This window comes from Oenanthe melanoleuca, chromosome 4 (assembly GCF_029582105.1).
Source record: "Oenanthe melanoleuca isolate GR-GAL-2019-014 chromosome 4, OMel1.0, whole genome shotgun sequence".
Classification (NCBI taxonomy): Eukaryota; Metazoa; Chordata; class Aves; order Passeriformes; family Muscicapidae; genus Oenanthe; species Oenanthe melanoleuca.
In genome coordinates, this window is record NC_079337.1 from 3,891,290 (window position 1) to 3,906,632 (window position 15,343).

A 15,343-nucleotide genomic window follows, 5' to 3' on the forward strand; every position below is an offset into this window, starting at 1 on the left:
CTTTCCCACAGCTCCATGGGAACTCACCACGGATCACTCCCTGTGCAAGGCCCTCAGGAAGGATCAGCAGCTCCAGCCTGTGTTTCCCAAACTGATTTGTAAAAATCTGTTAATTTTAATTCATTAATCCTAATTTTAATACAAGGTAAAATTAAAAAAAAAAAAAAAAAAAAAAAAAAAAAAAAAAAAAAAAAGCCAATACAAAATAGATTAAGATGGAAACAGTAAAAAAAGCTTTAACAGCCTGTGAGTGAATCAGCAGCTTGGCCTGTGCCAGCTGCTGAGGGTGCCAACTTAAGGTAAAAAGTGTCCTTGGAGGCACAGTGTCCCCAGGCAGTGCCCAAGGGGTGCTGTGTCTGCAGGGAGTTTCTTACTCACGTGGCTGCAGTTGTGCTCTCCTGGTCAGGACCCGAGTCTCCATTGCTGCTGCAAGGCCAGTACGAGAAACCAGAGAGGAATTATTTGCAACTCCAACACTGAGGCAACAAAAGCATCATGGAAAAGTGTTGTTCCTTGTCCTTGAAGCAACTGTAAACACAGCTATGAACACAACAGACCAGCATTTGTATGATGGTGTTTGAAGCTGTGTAAAAGATAATGCAACAGTTAATTTTCTCTTTAGTTGGGCTTTTCTTCACCATCGGCTGCTATTAAATGTGTCCCTAACATTTTTCAAGGGCATAACTTGCAACAAGACAGCAATAACCATTACATATTGTTTTCAATAAGATGCCATTTTCCTTTCTGGCAGGCAGTGATGGGCTTTTAATGGGTAACATTTGTTTCATAAAACTCCCAGATGCTGCCTTGACAATTGCAGGGGAAGAAAAGAGGAGAAAACAAACCCAAAGCAAGGGCAGAAAATACAAAGAGCAAATGAAAGATTCAGTTTCCATTGCAATAATTTATCTTGTGTCCCAGGCTGATGTAGAGTTTTGCTGGATCAGACATCTCAGGTGAACCTGTGCTGCAGAGCTCCACTGAGATCCTGGTGCTGCCCCCCAGCCATTCTGAGCCACAATGGGAAATATTGGAAGGGAGTTACCATGCAAGTGGAAGCAGCCCAGTAAAATAAAAAATTATACGGGACAATCTTTCCAGACTATAAAAAACCCAACAAATACAAAAGGAAATACAGATGACTAATGGCACCAACCTCATCCCAGAAGATGAAGTGCACTGTGAAGTAGCAGCAGTTTGACCCAAGGAATGGGAAAGTCAATAATCGGTGAAGAGCCAGGACAGTAGCATGGCCAGTGCTTTTCCATGTCTATTTTTTGAGCCCTCCAGCATATCTGCTGAGTGGCAAGATGCACTTTTTTTTCCCTGAAGAGACCCAAACCACAAGACTTTGAAGAATCTGTCAGCACTGCCCCATGACTGGTGCCAGGGAGCTAAAGACAGGCAACTGAGTGCCTTGGCCTGAGTGGCTGGACAAAATCCAGGGCTCCAATACTCTGTGTTACAAAGGAAAACTGGAATTGCCACCACATATTTTTGAAGCAATCCTGCTACCTGCAGAGCTGCAGAGGTTCTGTGCCCCTGGTTCAGAGGGAGGCAAACACAGGAGACGGATTTGTTTGCACAGCCCTAGGTCAGGTTCAGCCTGCCCTGTTCCCCCTCAGCTTGCCACGCTCAGTCCCAACAGACTGGAGAGGGAGCATTTCCTCCCTCACTGCTTCTCTGCTCCTGTTCCTTCTTTCATGCAGAAACACCAGTTTTCAGAGAATAGGGTGATGACTAGCACGTGTCCACACCTTTGTCTTGGATGGTAAAAGACCACACAGTCTGAGGTGGCTGAGTGTTACACAAATCAAGTTCTTGAATTTTCCCTCATCTAATCCCACAGTCTTTACTCTGAATGACTGTCTATGCAATCCAGCATTTACTCATCACAGCAGGTCCTAGAAACACTGCACCAAAAAATAATTTTGGCTACTCTGCAAAAATTTAAAAATTCAATTTGTTTAATAATGTGACAACAGCACATTTTAATTTTTAATTAAAAATTGTATCCTCACAGTATGTCTGCAAGGTCTTTCATATGGCTGTCATCCACAAACATGGCAATGCAAGCTGATCTCTACAGAGAGAGAGACACTGCACCCCGACCTTGGTGCACAGGGCTTTTTTTCACTTGTCACACAAACATTTTACTGGCACAAAAAGTAATGAGTGGAAAGGGAGCAGTTCCTAACTGACAGAGCAGCCAAACTTCCTTGGATCAGCCTATAACTTGGGATAAACAATCGTAAAAGCAAAAGGAGATTTCTTTCTCTTACAGCAGAAATGCCCAGTAATACCCATGCTCTACCTCATCTAAGTCTGAAGAATTTTTAAGGCCTCACGTGCTGAGGATGGGACAGGAGAGCATCAGCCAGAGTCACTGGTGTCCTCGGAGGGCTTGCTGCTGGATTAGCCTGTAAGATTCCCAAAAGTTCAAATGCAGGCAGGATTTAAAGCTCTGCAGATCACACCTACCTGAGCAATACAACAGATTTTACAGGACAAGAACAGGTTCAGTGCTCAGGCAATGGACATTCCCACACAGGCACAGTCCCTGCGCTGCCTCCTCAGACACTGATTTCCTGAGGCTTTGCCTGATGCTGCTTTAATTCTTCACACTGTGGGGCTACATCACTCACTCACCCTGGGAGATCATTCCACAGTTTAGTCGACATTACTATGGCACTTTTACCCCTGACATTCATCCAAAATTCTACTTGTTCTAATTTAACTCCATTCTCTACGAATCTTTTTTTCCTCCGTGGGAATTAAGGAGTTCCTTTCTTATTCCACATAAAGTTGAGCTATTAGCAACTAGAAGTCAGTCTCATTCCTTAGCTGCAGAGATGTAACTTTGAGCAGGTTTAGGTAGATAATTATGGACTGTACTTAGGGGTCTGCTAAATGTTTCTGCCTGATTTCCTGTCCCTGCAGGGATGATAATTGGAGTTCCACATGGAAGTATCCTAGCCCCTCTGGCAGTGAGCAGGGCAGCACTGAGAGGCTCGAAGAGCAGCTCTGGGCAGCCCCCGAGGCTGGGAGAGGGAAGTGTGTCCCAGCTCTGCAGAACACCAGAGACCAAACTGAGCCATGAATTTCACTGCCAAAGGGACCACGGTCAGATGAGCTTCTCCCCAGGCTGTGGTGCCCCACTGCACAAACAGGGAAATGTGAAAGTGGGAAGTTAAATTTTTAAGGAGAGGAAAGAATGGGTTATGTTCTGATTGCACACTGGCTTAAATCAGGAGCTGCTCTAATAATCCTGTGGAATGGGATGGGTCTGAGTGCCAGCTGAAGTGAAAGGCAGCTCAGGCTGAGGCCATGTGTGTCCCAGGTTTGCTTTTACTTTCTACATTATTTTTCCTTAATATAAATATCAACCACAACAGGTACTAACAGAAGACTCCAGGAGCCTTTCCCAGCTGTTTTGGGCTTCAACCCCCAAAGCTTGTCTCTCATAATTCAGTTTCACCTTCAGGCACTTTAAAGTTAATAGACTCATTTGAGCAAAGGGCTTATTGGAAATCCATGTTGGAAAATAGTGAGCGTAAGTGTGCTGGTGCCAAGCTATAAACACATTTATACAGTGCAGTAAATCAGGGCTGCTGCCTCTCTTTGGAAGGGCCAGGCCAATTAAGCTGAATGTACAGGATATGAGGATGGAACCTGTTCAGCTGTAGGCAGGTAGCAAAGACTGCAGCCACAGCTCCCTGCTGGGCCTCGTTTTGGCATTGCCCCGCCTGGCCAAATTTGATAGCATTTGCTTTTGGCTTGTCACTCACTGACTGCTGAAAAAGAACAGGGATTTGGAAAGGCATTGGCAGCACTGTGCAGGTGGGCCACGAGGACAGGCAAATGGGAGAGGCAGGAAAGGTGATGCCTGTGGACATCTACTGGTACAAGGTCCAAAGATGTGCTTGGGCTCTCAAATGCAATTATGGAGCTGGGCTCACTCTCAGAATTCCTGCATAGATAGAGGTTGTATGATTTGACCAATGACTTTTTACAAACAAGAAAATGTTCTTTGTTATCAGAGCATTTCATTCGACTACTTTAATTACCCCCTACCTCTTTAAGTGCTAGCTAAAATAAAAACAAGGTATAATAATAGGATGGGATGTTACAGAAAGCTGGTTGGCTTTTAGTGCATTAAGTCCCTGGATATTATTTATATTTTCTGTTTGTGTAAAACCTGTCATTGACTATTTAATATAAGTTACCACTGTGTGAATAGGTGCTCAGATCATAGAAGCTGTAGCTGGAAGCTGACAACTGGCAGAGCTGTCTTGTAAACTCTAAAATGCATTAGAATGCACACAAAAAAGTAATTTTTTAAATGAGTGAGGAGAGGAAGAAAAAGAGCCCAGTGTCCTATTTTAAAGAGGAAAATTCAGACTTCGGGAGAGAATTTAAAAGGGGGATCTCAAACTTTCTTTTAAACATTTTGTTTTCCTTTTAGAATTCAAAAAAGTCAAGCACTCTTGTTGCTGCTCCTAATGCAAGATGGTCTCATGCTACTCTGCCAATCCCTAAAGCAGGAGGAAGATATTTCCAAATAAAGTGCCAAAGGCAACTGCCAGGTCACCCGCAGTGCCTGCCCAGGTCCTAACCCATGGCACTAATTATCCATCTGCCTTGTCAGCTGCCTGAACAGATTCTCCATCCTGTGGCTGGGCACAGGGACAGGCTGCCTTTCTTTTTCTCACACATCTTACCGTGGGTAGGTTTGTTTGGAATGATCTTTAAACTTTGTTCTAGCTATTCTGTTTGCACCTTCGCTCCTCTCATTACTTGTTTCACTGCTCATTTACTCACTGGAACAAAAATTGTTTGAGACAAACATTAAAGAAGCGAATGTTTGGGAACAGAAACCAAACTCATTCCATTCAGGAAGCTGGCAACTCTGCACTATCATAAAACAGAGGTATTCACCTTGAAATCCTGGCTTTTGAAAGCAAGGAGAAACTCACACAAGCATAAAGCCCACAATACAGAACCCAAAATCCACAAGTATCTCCCACAAGCAGGGCAATGCACTCACCATGGTGGGGAGCAGCATTCATGAACAGCTGTTACTTGGCAGTCCTTTGCATGGGAAATGCAGTCACCTGAACAAAGAAAGGAGATACCCTGGCTTGGAAGCCTCTCTTTGTGACCTGCAGCAGCATCATCTGGGGAAAAAGGGGAGCCACAAAGAAGCAGGAAGAGCAGTGGCCTCTGACTGCAACTTCCCTCTTGCAGCACTCCAGCACAGGCTGCTGCTGCCCACCTTAATCCTTTAATTCCTCACCAAGGCAAGGGGGTATTTTCCACCTTCACAGCTTCTCCACGATATGAACCAGTGAGCTGACTCTACCGTAAAGTACATCCGACCTCCCATCCTCTCTGCACCAAAGCCAGCATTACCTGCAGAGCAAAAAAGAGCACCAAGTGAAGGGAAAAAATCTCTGTTGAGATCTAGAAAGTGCTTTTTCCTAGCTGCCTATGAGGCTGTTGCCCACACTGTGCACACAGGCTGTGCAATGCATTTTCTTTCACACACAGTACACCTGGTTTCTTAACATCTTGACTGCTTCTTCCAGTACATGAGTCCCATTTGCTTCTACAGCTACATCCCTAACCAGCCTAATTTGTTCTCTTTATCGTCTTGAAGAAATTTTGAAAGGCAACTCTGAAATTTTTCTGAGTTTTCCAAGTGTGCTTCACTATTCCAGTGCCTGTTATATTGAGCTTGAAGTATTCTTGTTCAGTGCAGATTCTTTATAAAGTCTAAAGGCTCCACTCAAACACCACACTGGTGTGACTCCACATCTGCTTTTTCACACCCACATTAAACGAACTTTAAACAGTTGACTTACTTGTGGCACATGATGCTTGCATGATCTGGAAATTAAATATCGGGATTGTATTTCATCCCCAAGTCCCAAGGGGTTAATAAAGGAGTCTGTTTGCTGATTGTTTTCCTGAGATATAAACTTATACAAGTGCATTAGTTCCTCATCAATTTGCAATTTATCTCTACATTTTCCCTGATGGCCTTCCCAATAGCATCGTGGGGAGGAGTGAAAGGGCCACAGGGATTCCAGAACAAATCCTTTGCAGAACAATTCACAATATGTACATTTGTTTACTTCTGCCATAATCGCTACATCTGCTTTCCTGACACTAATTAATTAGGCCTCGTTTAATTAATTGTGTTCTCTGAGGAAGGTGCTGTTGACATTTTGCAGCTGGTACTTGAGAGGGGAACTGTGCAAGGCAGAGTTTCTGACAGCATCCCTGGTTTGAAGCCCTGCAGCTCCCCAGACCTTGCCAGTGCCCATGGCCTGTGCTGGGATGTGCAGCTGGAAGGAACCCGCTGGATCTGAGCCTTCAGCCCTCCTGGAACTGCCAGAAAAACTTCAAGTGGAGAAGTAACAGACCAAAATCTGACTTGAGTCAAAATAAACCCCAAACCCAGAAACACAGATGTAGATAGCATACCTTGAGTTTCCTCCCAGCGAGGCCACCTCCTATATTTATTTACTTATATAGATTTATCTCAACTTCCTTGGGTCACACTTGGATGTGAAGAGACAGGTCTTGTCCTGGAGCAAGTTAATAACAGTCCCAGAGGTCTGCCCTGCACATCATTCCTGTGTGTGACTGCACGTCTTGTTTTACTCAGATGGGCAATCATGCATACAAATGCTCCTATAATTCATCCCAGAGTTGCTGAACTGTTTATACAGGCAACTTTCCATCTATTCCTAGCACTCCGCGTGCTACAGAGGTGTTTTCTCTTGTTCCCAAAATATTATTCTTCATTAACTGAATTTTGGTAAAACAGCTATACCTTTGAGAGCTGGATATTCTTAATCTCCTAACAGGCTCTTCGAGGTCAGAGGAAGAAGAAAGTCTAATATTTTCCACAGTGCTACACAGCCTACTAATTTCGTGTCAAAATGGCATGTGTTTACCATCCCTCACTGATACTCTGACTGGACTTTGGGAAGGAAACCTTTGCCAATGACCACTTTACGAGCAAAACCTGCACATTTCTCCCTGAGAGCTATTTTTTAAGAACACTTCCTTTAAGGAAAATTCTTCTCACAAAACTTTGTGGCTGACTGAGGTGTCCTGCTCCCAGCCTGGCTGTGCTGATTTCAGCAGCATCGCACCAGAAATAAACGGGATTGTTTTTGGTGGCAGGATGTCACATGCATTGGCCATATCCCTGGCAACAGAGAGCCTGCCCTGTGGCTGCTTGAGAAGAAAGAAATGGAGTGAATCAGAATCAGCCACAGTCCCTGCAAAAAGGGGGGGAAAGAAATGAAAGGAAGAAAGAAACAGACACAGAGTGGGGTCTGGGAAGATTAGGTGCTGGTTTGAAAACACTGAGGCAATGGACTGAAACCCCAAAAAGATTACTTGTCTATTTTCTAGCTGCAGCAATAATCATTCTCTGCTAATTACCTTCCTTTTTATGCCATGGGTGCCATTAGCTGTGTCCCAGCAGTGCCCAGGACAGCCCAAGGGTGCACAATGCATGTGCTGGGGGACGTGCCATGGCATCAGCCACCAGACACATTTCAGGAAGGAGTTTCAATGCATGAGTTTATTTTGTTTTGCTTGCAAACATCTGAGCTCTCCAACCTGGCAAAAAGAAAAAATAAATCCAAACAAGCACTGCATGTCATTCTCTTTAGAGCTCCACATAAAAATCCTATCAGTGCTTTATAGACAGGAGTATGGGGGTTTTCCTAGCTTCAAATGCTTTCCTATTCCTGCTACTCATCCAGATGGAAAGGTTCTGCAAACAAAAGCAGTACAGTGAAGGCATGTGTGAGTTTGCTTCCAGACACTTCAGACTGAGATATGTCTTACTTCTTGCTGTTGGCAAATCTGTCATCGAAGGACATAACTACAGGTTTATCAGAAATGCAGAAAAACCCTCTCTTCCTGTCTCTTTCACTTTGTGTTTCCTGCAAAGCAAGTTGTCAGCAAACACCAGTCAACACTGGATTGCTGTAACACGGGTGATTACAAGAAATAAGAAATATTTGTTTTTTCTGAATGTTTTCTGTCTTGGTCTGTGCCCAGGGTGCTGCTTCCGCCTCAAATTGTTTTTCATCTGAAGCCCACAGCTTATAACAAAAAGAGCTGATTATGTAAAACCAAAATGCCATGGGGCTGTCAAAGCCCAATACCCCGAGTGCAAAGCTCAGGCTGGGCCTGGAGACTCTGCACTCAAATTTCACAAGAGCTTTTGCTGGCTTCCAGACCAGAAGGGGCACACCAGGTAGGGAGCACAGGCATCCCTAAATTTTGAATTACTAGGGCATCTTAATCTGATATTTTGTGGGGTGATTTTGCAGTACCCCTCCTCCATGTTACCATAAGCAGTCTAAAAATGTGTGAAACTGCTCCCTCTTGCAGGATAAGGTTTGAATTTTAATTTTTAACTCATCATTAACAGAAACTATCATTTCAGAAAAGCTGCTGTTGCTATTAAATTAGGAAGTCAAAAGTCAGTTTTATGTAGAGGAGTTTGGTTTTTAGTGGAGCTTATAACTAGAATGAAGGCATGGCTTTGATAAATTTGGAATACACCCAAACTACAAATCAGAGTTTTTAACTTCCAAAGTTGGCATGCAGTCAGCTGCCTTTGTTTTCCTATTTTTTGCTTTGTTGTTTTTTGTTGGGTTTTTTTGTTTGTTTGGGGTTTTTTTGTTTTTTTTTTTTTTCCCAGAGCTTTAGCAACTTCTATGCTAGCAGTGCAAGTTAAGACTAGTGGTATCTGCAGGATTACTGCCAGAATTTTAAAAAGAAATCATCACTTTAGACCCTTGCTTCAGAGAAGCGCTGTCATGAAAGGAAGCTGGAGAGATCTTTCCCCTTGAGTAAAGCAAGTAACATGAAAAAAACCCGAGAAATGCTGTTCAAAGCCAACGTCACACTCTGGGACAAGATCAAAACTCTGGAAGGTTTCTATGTCTTGCAAGGCTGGGTTCATAGGAAGGGTGGTAAACTGACTTTTAATAGAAAGAAGAAATCTCTTAAAAAAGAAGATTGAATGAGTTTTGGTAAGTATACATTTTTTTTAGGCTCCTTTCAGGAGCATGGATGCTTCTCTCATGAAATCTCCAGATGCTCCTACCTCCTGCTTGTCTCTGGAGGTTTCAGCTCTAAATTATGAACACAGTAGTGAACATTAGTGAAAGAAAAACAAATAAGGAATAAAGGGCTTGACTGAGGACCAAGCAGAAGCTCAGGCAAAGCATCTCCCTGGTTACATCCCACTGCTGCCCAACAGAGGCCCCTGTCTGGGGTGAGGTGCAGAGGGGGGACAGCAGAGAGGAAATCCTCTCTTCCTGCCTCAGCACCGTGTTCTACCTCTGCAGACACCACTGATATTCCTCAGCAGCACCTCACTCTGACATGCTGTAAACACCAGCCCATGTCCCACAGCTGGGCAGGAGAGAAACTTTCTTTACTCTCTGTCCCACCAACCCTTGTCTTTATAGGTAGCTCCAGGGGCACTTAAATTTATATTCCTTGCACAAAATATTTATGGACGAATAGAGGGAATTAACAAAAAATCCCCCAAACAAACCAATCCACCTCAGGCTATGCAAACTGATCCTTCTTCTCCCTCTCTGGCCGTTTGGAGGAGTCCTGACAGTGTCACACAGGTGGCACCTGAGCAAGTGCTGCAGTACCATTCCCAGGTTCCACAGATCAGGCTTTGCTTCACCTCCAGTATGGCTTAGTCAGACTCCTGTTGAGCAAAAAATACACGAGATTTTGCTTCTTGCAAACAGTTCCTTGCAGTTAGAAACTATTTGTGACGTGCCTGGCCCCAGAGGAGTGCCAGGCCCGATTAATATTGTTTAACAAAGCATTTGGCTCACCCCTGATGAACAGCAGAGGTCAGAGGGCAGGGACCTATGCTGAAAGCTAATTGCTGAAGTTATTTGTCTGGCTTGTATTAGGTGCTGGGATCCTGCTATACAAGTCAGAAGTGCCAAGTGCCCTAAGTGCAATATTGTAATTTAAATGCTTCTAACACAAGAAAGAAACAATTCACTGATCGTCTCATTAGAAGCTTAGCTATTTACATCTGGACAGCTTCTTCTCTTTGATCTTGTAAGAAAAATGAATGGAAGTTTAGGACACATTTAATTGCTTTTGTTAAGGCTTGGATCCAAGCAAAACACACTTACAATCTGGGAAGTAACAATGAGGGGTTGTAAACTTATTCAATACCCTCTGACCAGTTCTAGATACCAAACCAGAAAACTGCAATGTTAAAGAATACAAGAGTGCTGACTCCCGGTTTCTATTTGACTCCCATTACAAACCTCATCTGTATGCTCCTAAACAAAACAATATCCTTCTCCCTGTGGACACATGAATGAGCTACGCTGACATTGTTTGGTTTTATTTTTTGCCCTTCACAGCGTACAAAAAACTGCAAGCGCTGGAGCCTGAAAATTCCACAAGTAGAGAAATCTCTGCTCCCATCTATCGGTGAGCAAGAGAAGAATGCCCATAAAAACCAGTAAATCTGTTTGGTTGTTCTACCCAGGTCCCTGGATGGACAGATAATCCAGGGATAGGGGTTCTCTGGTACCATCTGCTTGTTTGAAAATGTAGTGGCTTTTTTTTTATTTCACTCCTCATTCTTCCAGTGGCACTTTTGGGAAGATGTCATAGTTACATTTCAGTGACCACAAAGTCCTACCAGTCTTCTCAGTATCCTATACTGGGATGGCTTCTCTGTAAGTTCTTGCTAAAGATTTAGTGAGTAGACAGGATGGGGAAACAGATCCATAATGGGGCTGAACAAAGGAAAAGTTGTTTTAATGCAAACAGCAGCAGAAGTGGGACATCTTGGAGGCTGGACTAGGTGATCTTTAAAGATCCCTTTCAACCCAAATCATTCTGTGATATTCACTGACAATTCTTAATCACTAAATAATTAATTTGATTTTAGATAGGGTTGCAAGAAGGAGATTCGAAAAGCAACAGAATATCCATTTGTAGCTGGCCTGCCCAGGCAGGAGTCAGACCTCTAGAGCTGTGATATCCAAACTCTGCTAAACTACAGGGAAATTCAGCACAAGGGTTAGGAGAAAAGATGCTCATAAGGAATGTGTGCCTACAGAAAATTCTCAGTATCAGCTGGAAACCAAATCACTGGACTGTTGCCAAAGATGCTGAACATGGTTCTATTTACTGTGACTGCTTTCCCAAAGTTAATGGTAACTTTGCATTGCCACTAGCCAATGCCTTGTGTTTTCAAAGAGTTTCATACAAGTGATGAACTATTACCTGAAGGTGCTTGGAAAACATTCCAGGTGGGAAGGGGCACAGTGGTGTGCACAGCTTTAAAGAGCATTCAGTTATTGAACACAGCCCTACTGCTTGCAGGAGTTGAGTTCTGGGTATCCAGTGATTAGGGGTGGTGGCAAACGTGGAGGAGAAATTAGGCAAAAATTACTGGATTCATATGGAAGGGCTGAATTTCTGAGCTCACCAGCTTTGCTGGAATTTTCTCAGCATCTGAATCTTAAGTGAAGCCTCACTGCCATTGTTAGGAGCAACATTCAGTTCTTGCCATGCTCTCATTGGTGGTCATTGCTATTCCCAGATCATTAGGAAGAGGAACAGGCACAGTAAGGAATGTGAAAGAGGGCTGGAGGGAAAAGATGCTGCTGAATAAATCCATACTGGGGTGCACACAGGCTGAGACAGAATATCATTCAGCAGGAAGGTTTATCACTACGAACTGGCATGTTGCAGTTGAACTGGGGCTTTCTAAAGAGAGCTGCACCCACAGACAGCTGACTGATGAGTTCACTGGATAAAAGACTGCTCAGGAGTTCATCCACTGAAAGGCTCTTTACAGGCTCCACTTTCTCACGGTCCCCCTCTGGAAGGAGTTACTGTGCTTGTAAGAGTTCCACAGCCCATGCCTGTCCTCCCATTGTTTCAACTTAAGGGAACATCAGCTGGTTTTGCTATTGTGAGCAGGGGCCACGATGGAGGGCTAATTGCTTCTGTTCAGCTAAATGTCTGTTTTATGGGGCCAGGCTATTGCAGCACCCAGCTGGACAATGGGACAGCGGCCTGAGCCTGTGATCTCCCTCAGACAGTGGGCATTTAGGCCACTTCTGAGGCAGCTGGCATGAAAACTCCTTGTTTCTTTTACCACACAATAAATAAAACCCCCAAAAGATAATTAGGTAATTCAGAGTGGATAATGATTATCCATGGTTTGGGAGGAATTTCTTTCTGACAAAGACTCCTCTGCATCTGCAGTACAAACTGATTTTACTGGGAACTTGCTATCAGCCAGAGGAAGCAAGCTTCCCAGAGGAAATCTGTAAGGTGGGAAGAGCTTGTTAATCCTAGATGCAAGGATACATAAAGGTTATTCCTAGCAAGCCACACTGCATCCTTGCTAAAGAAAACATGAACATTTCTACCCCTTGGTGACATCAAGGTACAGAAACACATATTCCTAAAATAATGCCTTTCTCCAGGGCTTTGGGGTTTTGTTTTGAGACCAGTGCCAGGTTTTGTACCAGGCAGGTCTCTGAGCCTGCTAGAATCATGCTCTATTGCCTTTGTGGCAAAAAACTGAATCTTAATAAATTTTAACCAGACAGTTGATTCTGCAGCACCAAGATACAGAGCTTATTCCAGCTGCTCTTCCTTTCTTGGATACTCAGGTGATTGATCATGATTAAACACAGCATTTTAGGGATGTTGAGGGGCAGAGATGAGATAGCATGTGCAGGGTGTTTCTTAATGCTGACCTCTTTGAATGATGAAAATTAAAGTAGCCCCATGGATGTTTACTGGCATCCTGTAATAGGTTCTTCACAGAAAGTCAACCTAAGCAGGCCTGGATATTGACTTGGAACTCAGCTTCATTCATTACTTAAGGTGAGGATGTAAAGACACTTTTCCAAACAGAGATTACTTGCCTTGTGAATGACTGGCTTGGTGTCCCTAAATTTATCCTATTCCCAGGTAATTTTTAAATTTAAATTCCAAATATTCTCACCTTTCTTTTTCAATCCAAAATATCTGGACTAAAGAAGGCATTCAGAAAAAAATGTGCTTTATCTAACTTGCAATAAAGATATAATTTTCAGGAAACATCGTGAGTTTTACAGAATAATCTACAATGGTAAAATTCAAGCACAACTGCTCTTCACATCTAGTGGGTCCAGTAATAACTACAAGAAAGAAAATTAAAAACAGGAAAAATAGCCATATGTGACTTTTGTCCCATATTATGCCTGTAGCTTAATTACAGAGCTGCATTGTGTGCTTAACTAAAAAGCAGTAAAGGCACTGCAAGAAGTACCATTAATGAGTCAGCATAACCCCCTGAAGATCAGCTTTGTTTCTGGAATCATTCTGGTGGAAACCCCTTTAATTCCTTAGGTTCACCTTTCCCTCCAGCAGCTCCTATCCAAGTACAAACTAGCAAAAGTGAGGACAGTAATTAGCAAGATTACAATCAAATCCTACCAGTTCAGTAGTGTGCATCCAGCAGGCAGAGGGTGAACTGGATAAGTGAGCTCAAAGATTCTTGTCCTCACAGGAGATTTGGAAGCTGAGAATGGTCCCCCCTGGGATGAAGGCACAGGGTGCAAAATGGAGAAAACACATGGTGAAAAAAATGCAGAAGGAGGGTGATGCAGAGAAGCTGAAAGTTGTATTTAAGAAGTTCATGTGAGCACAGAGTGCTGCAGGAAGCAGCAAGCTTATCGGAGATCTTCGCATTGCCTACGGTTTCAAATGTTCTGTTCACAGGGAGACCAGACAAACAAATTGGCAGGATATGTCAACAGAGTCTAGACTGGAAAAGGTCTCCTGAGAAATTAATTTCCAAATCTTTAATCTACTCCATTTTATATATTTTTATCCACATTAGTGCAACTTTTCACACTACTTTCTCTACTTTGAGAAAAATGCAGTTAAATATTGTTAAAAAAAAAAAAAAAAAAAAAAAAAAAAAGGAATTAATATGTTCTTTTCTTTATGTAACTTTACATTTTCCCAAATGCAACTTGAAGCCTCATTCAGGGAAATATTTACATATGTGCTTGTGTCATTTTGACTGCCCCCACACTTCCTGTACTCACTGGAGCCCATCTGATGCTTTAAACTAGGTGTTGAAATGCCCTACTGAACCAAAGCCACTAATTCAGTTGGTTTTTTTTTTTTTCTTTAAGTGGAGAACAAAGAGATATCTCCCTCCTGGAAGCCTCAAGAGTTGGCAAGAAAGGAGATGATGTGGGAAACCTTGTGCCCTCTTCTCCCAGGTGACATGAAGAGCACTGACAGATGTACTGTGTCAGAGCTAGTGCAGAAATGTTTTTTTCCTAAAACATGCAAACCTCAATGCTTAGGTTTTTTTCAGGAAAAAGCCCCACCTCATCTGAATGCAACAGAGAACAGGTATTACATTGTTTTGAAATGTGTACACTGTGGAAGCTCATAGACATTCTTCTGGTATTTTGCTCACAGAGCTGTCACTGCATGCACATTAAAAGAAGAAGTGCAAAAAGCACAGCCCCTGAAGACATCATTAGTATTTCTTTCCTCCTCATCTGGCTCTTTCTTTAATTCCTTTTCCCTTTCCCAGAGAAGTGTATCAGATTGTTCTGAACAGGATGCCTCATCTGTGACTTATGCGCAGGACACCCACCAGTGCAGAGTATCTGCTAATGCTGAGATCACTGTGATTTTATGCCATGATAAAACACCCACAGTGGCAGAGCACACAGGCACTTATTTCCTGTTGCAGACAAACACCCATTGAGCACTCCCCACCACATCTGGGGAACCTGTCTTACCCTATTGCTTTTTTTGTCGCTTTTCAGGATATTTCACTGAAGGAATGAGAACAAATCAACTACAAACGTGCAGGGAAAAAGCACACAGATTTTAGATGTTAATCTCCAATTATCAGTGACTGAAAGGGCAAAGGACCCTGCTCCAGTGCCACACTCAATATTCCTCACAGGTGAGCTCTTTCTACAGCCCTCACTTTTCTTTGCCTACTCTTTTCTGACAGCAGTTACGAGTTTTTAGTTTTATCTCTAAGATTTTTCTGCATTGAGGGTTTTAATCTGTCCATCCCCTCACTTCTGGTACTAAATTAGACAGTCCTGCCTGTGATTCTTGGATAACTACCTTTATGGCTCTTTGAGGGAAGCACTTTTTTCTTAGAGATGTTTTTAATGTCACCAGATTGTTCTTTCATTGCAACATAGAATCCTTACTAAAAAGCAGCAGGTTGTTTGGAACATTATGCAAAGGAAAGCACATC

General features: G+C 43.0%; 1 long non-coding RNA gene across 1 annotated transcript; it reads right to left on the reverse strand.

Moving 5' to 3' along the window:
• Window positions 1-202: 202 nt before the first annotated feature.
• Window positions 203-8,692, reverse strand: LOC130252437 (uncharacterized). The gene is made up of 3 exons (XR_008840358.1): window positions 5,297-8,692; window positions 5,048-5,114; window positions 203-2,420 (listed from the first exon to the last, which is right to left on the reverse strand). It is a non-coding gene; the product is annotated as an uncharacterized LOC130252437 (long non-coding RNA).
• Window positions 8,693-15,343: the final 6,651 nt, after the last annotated feature.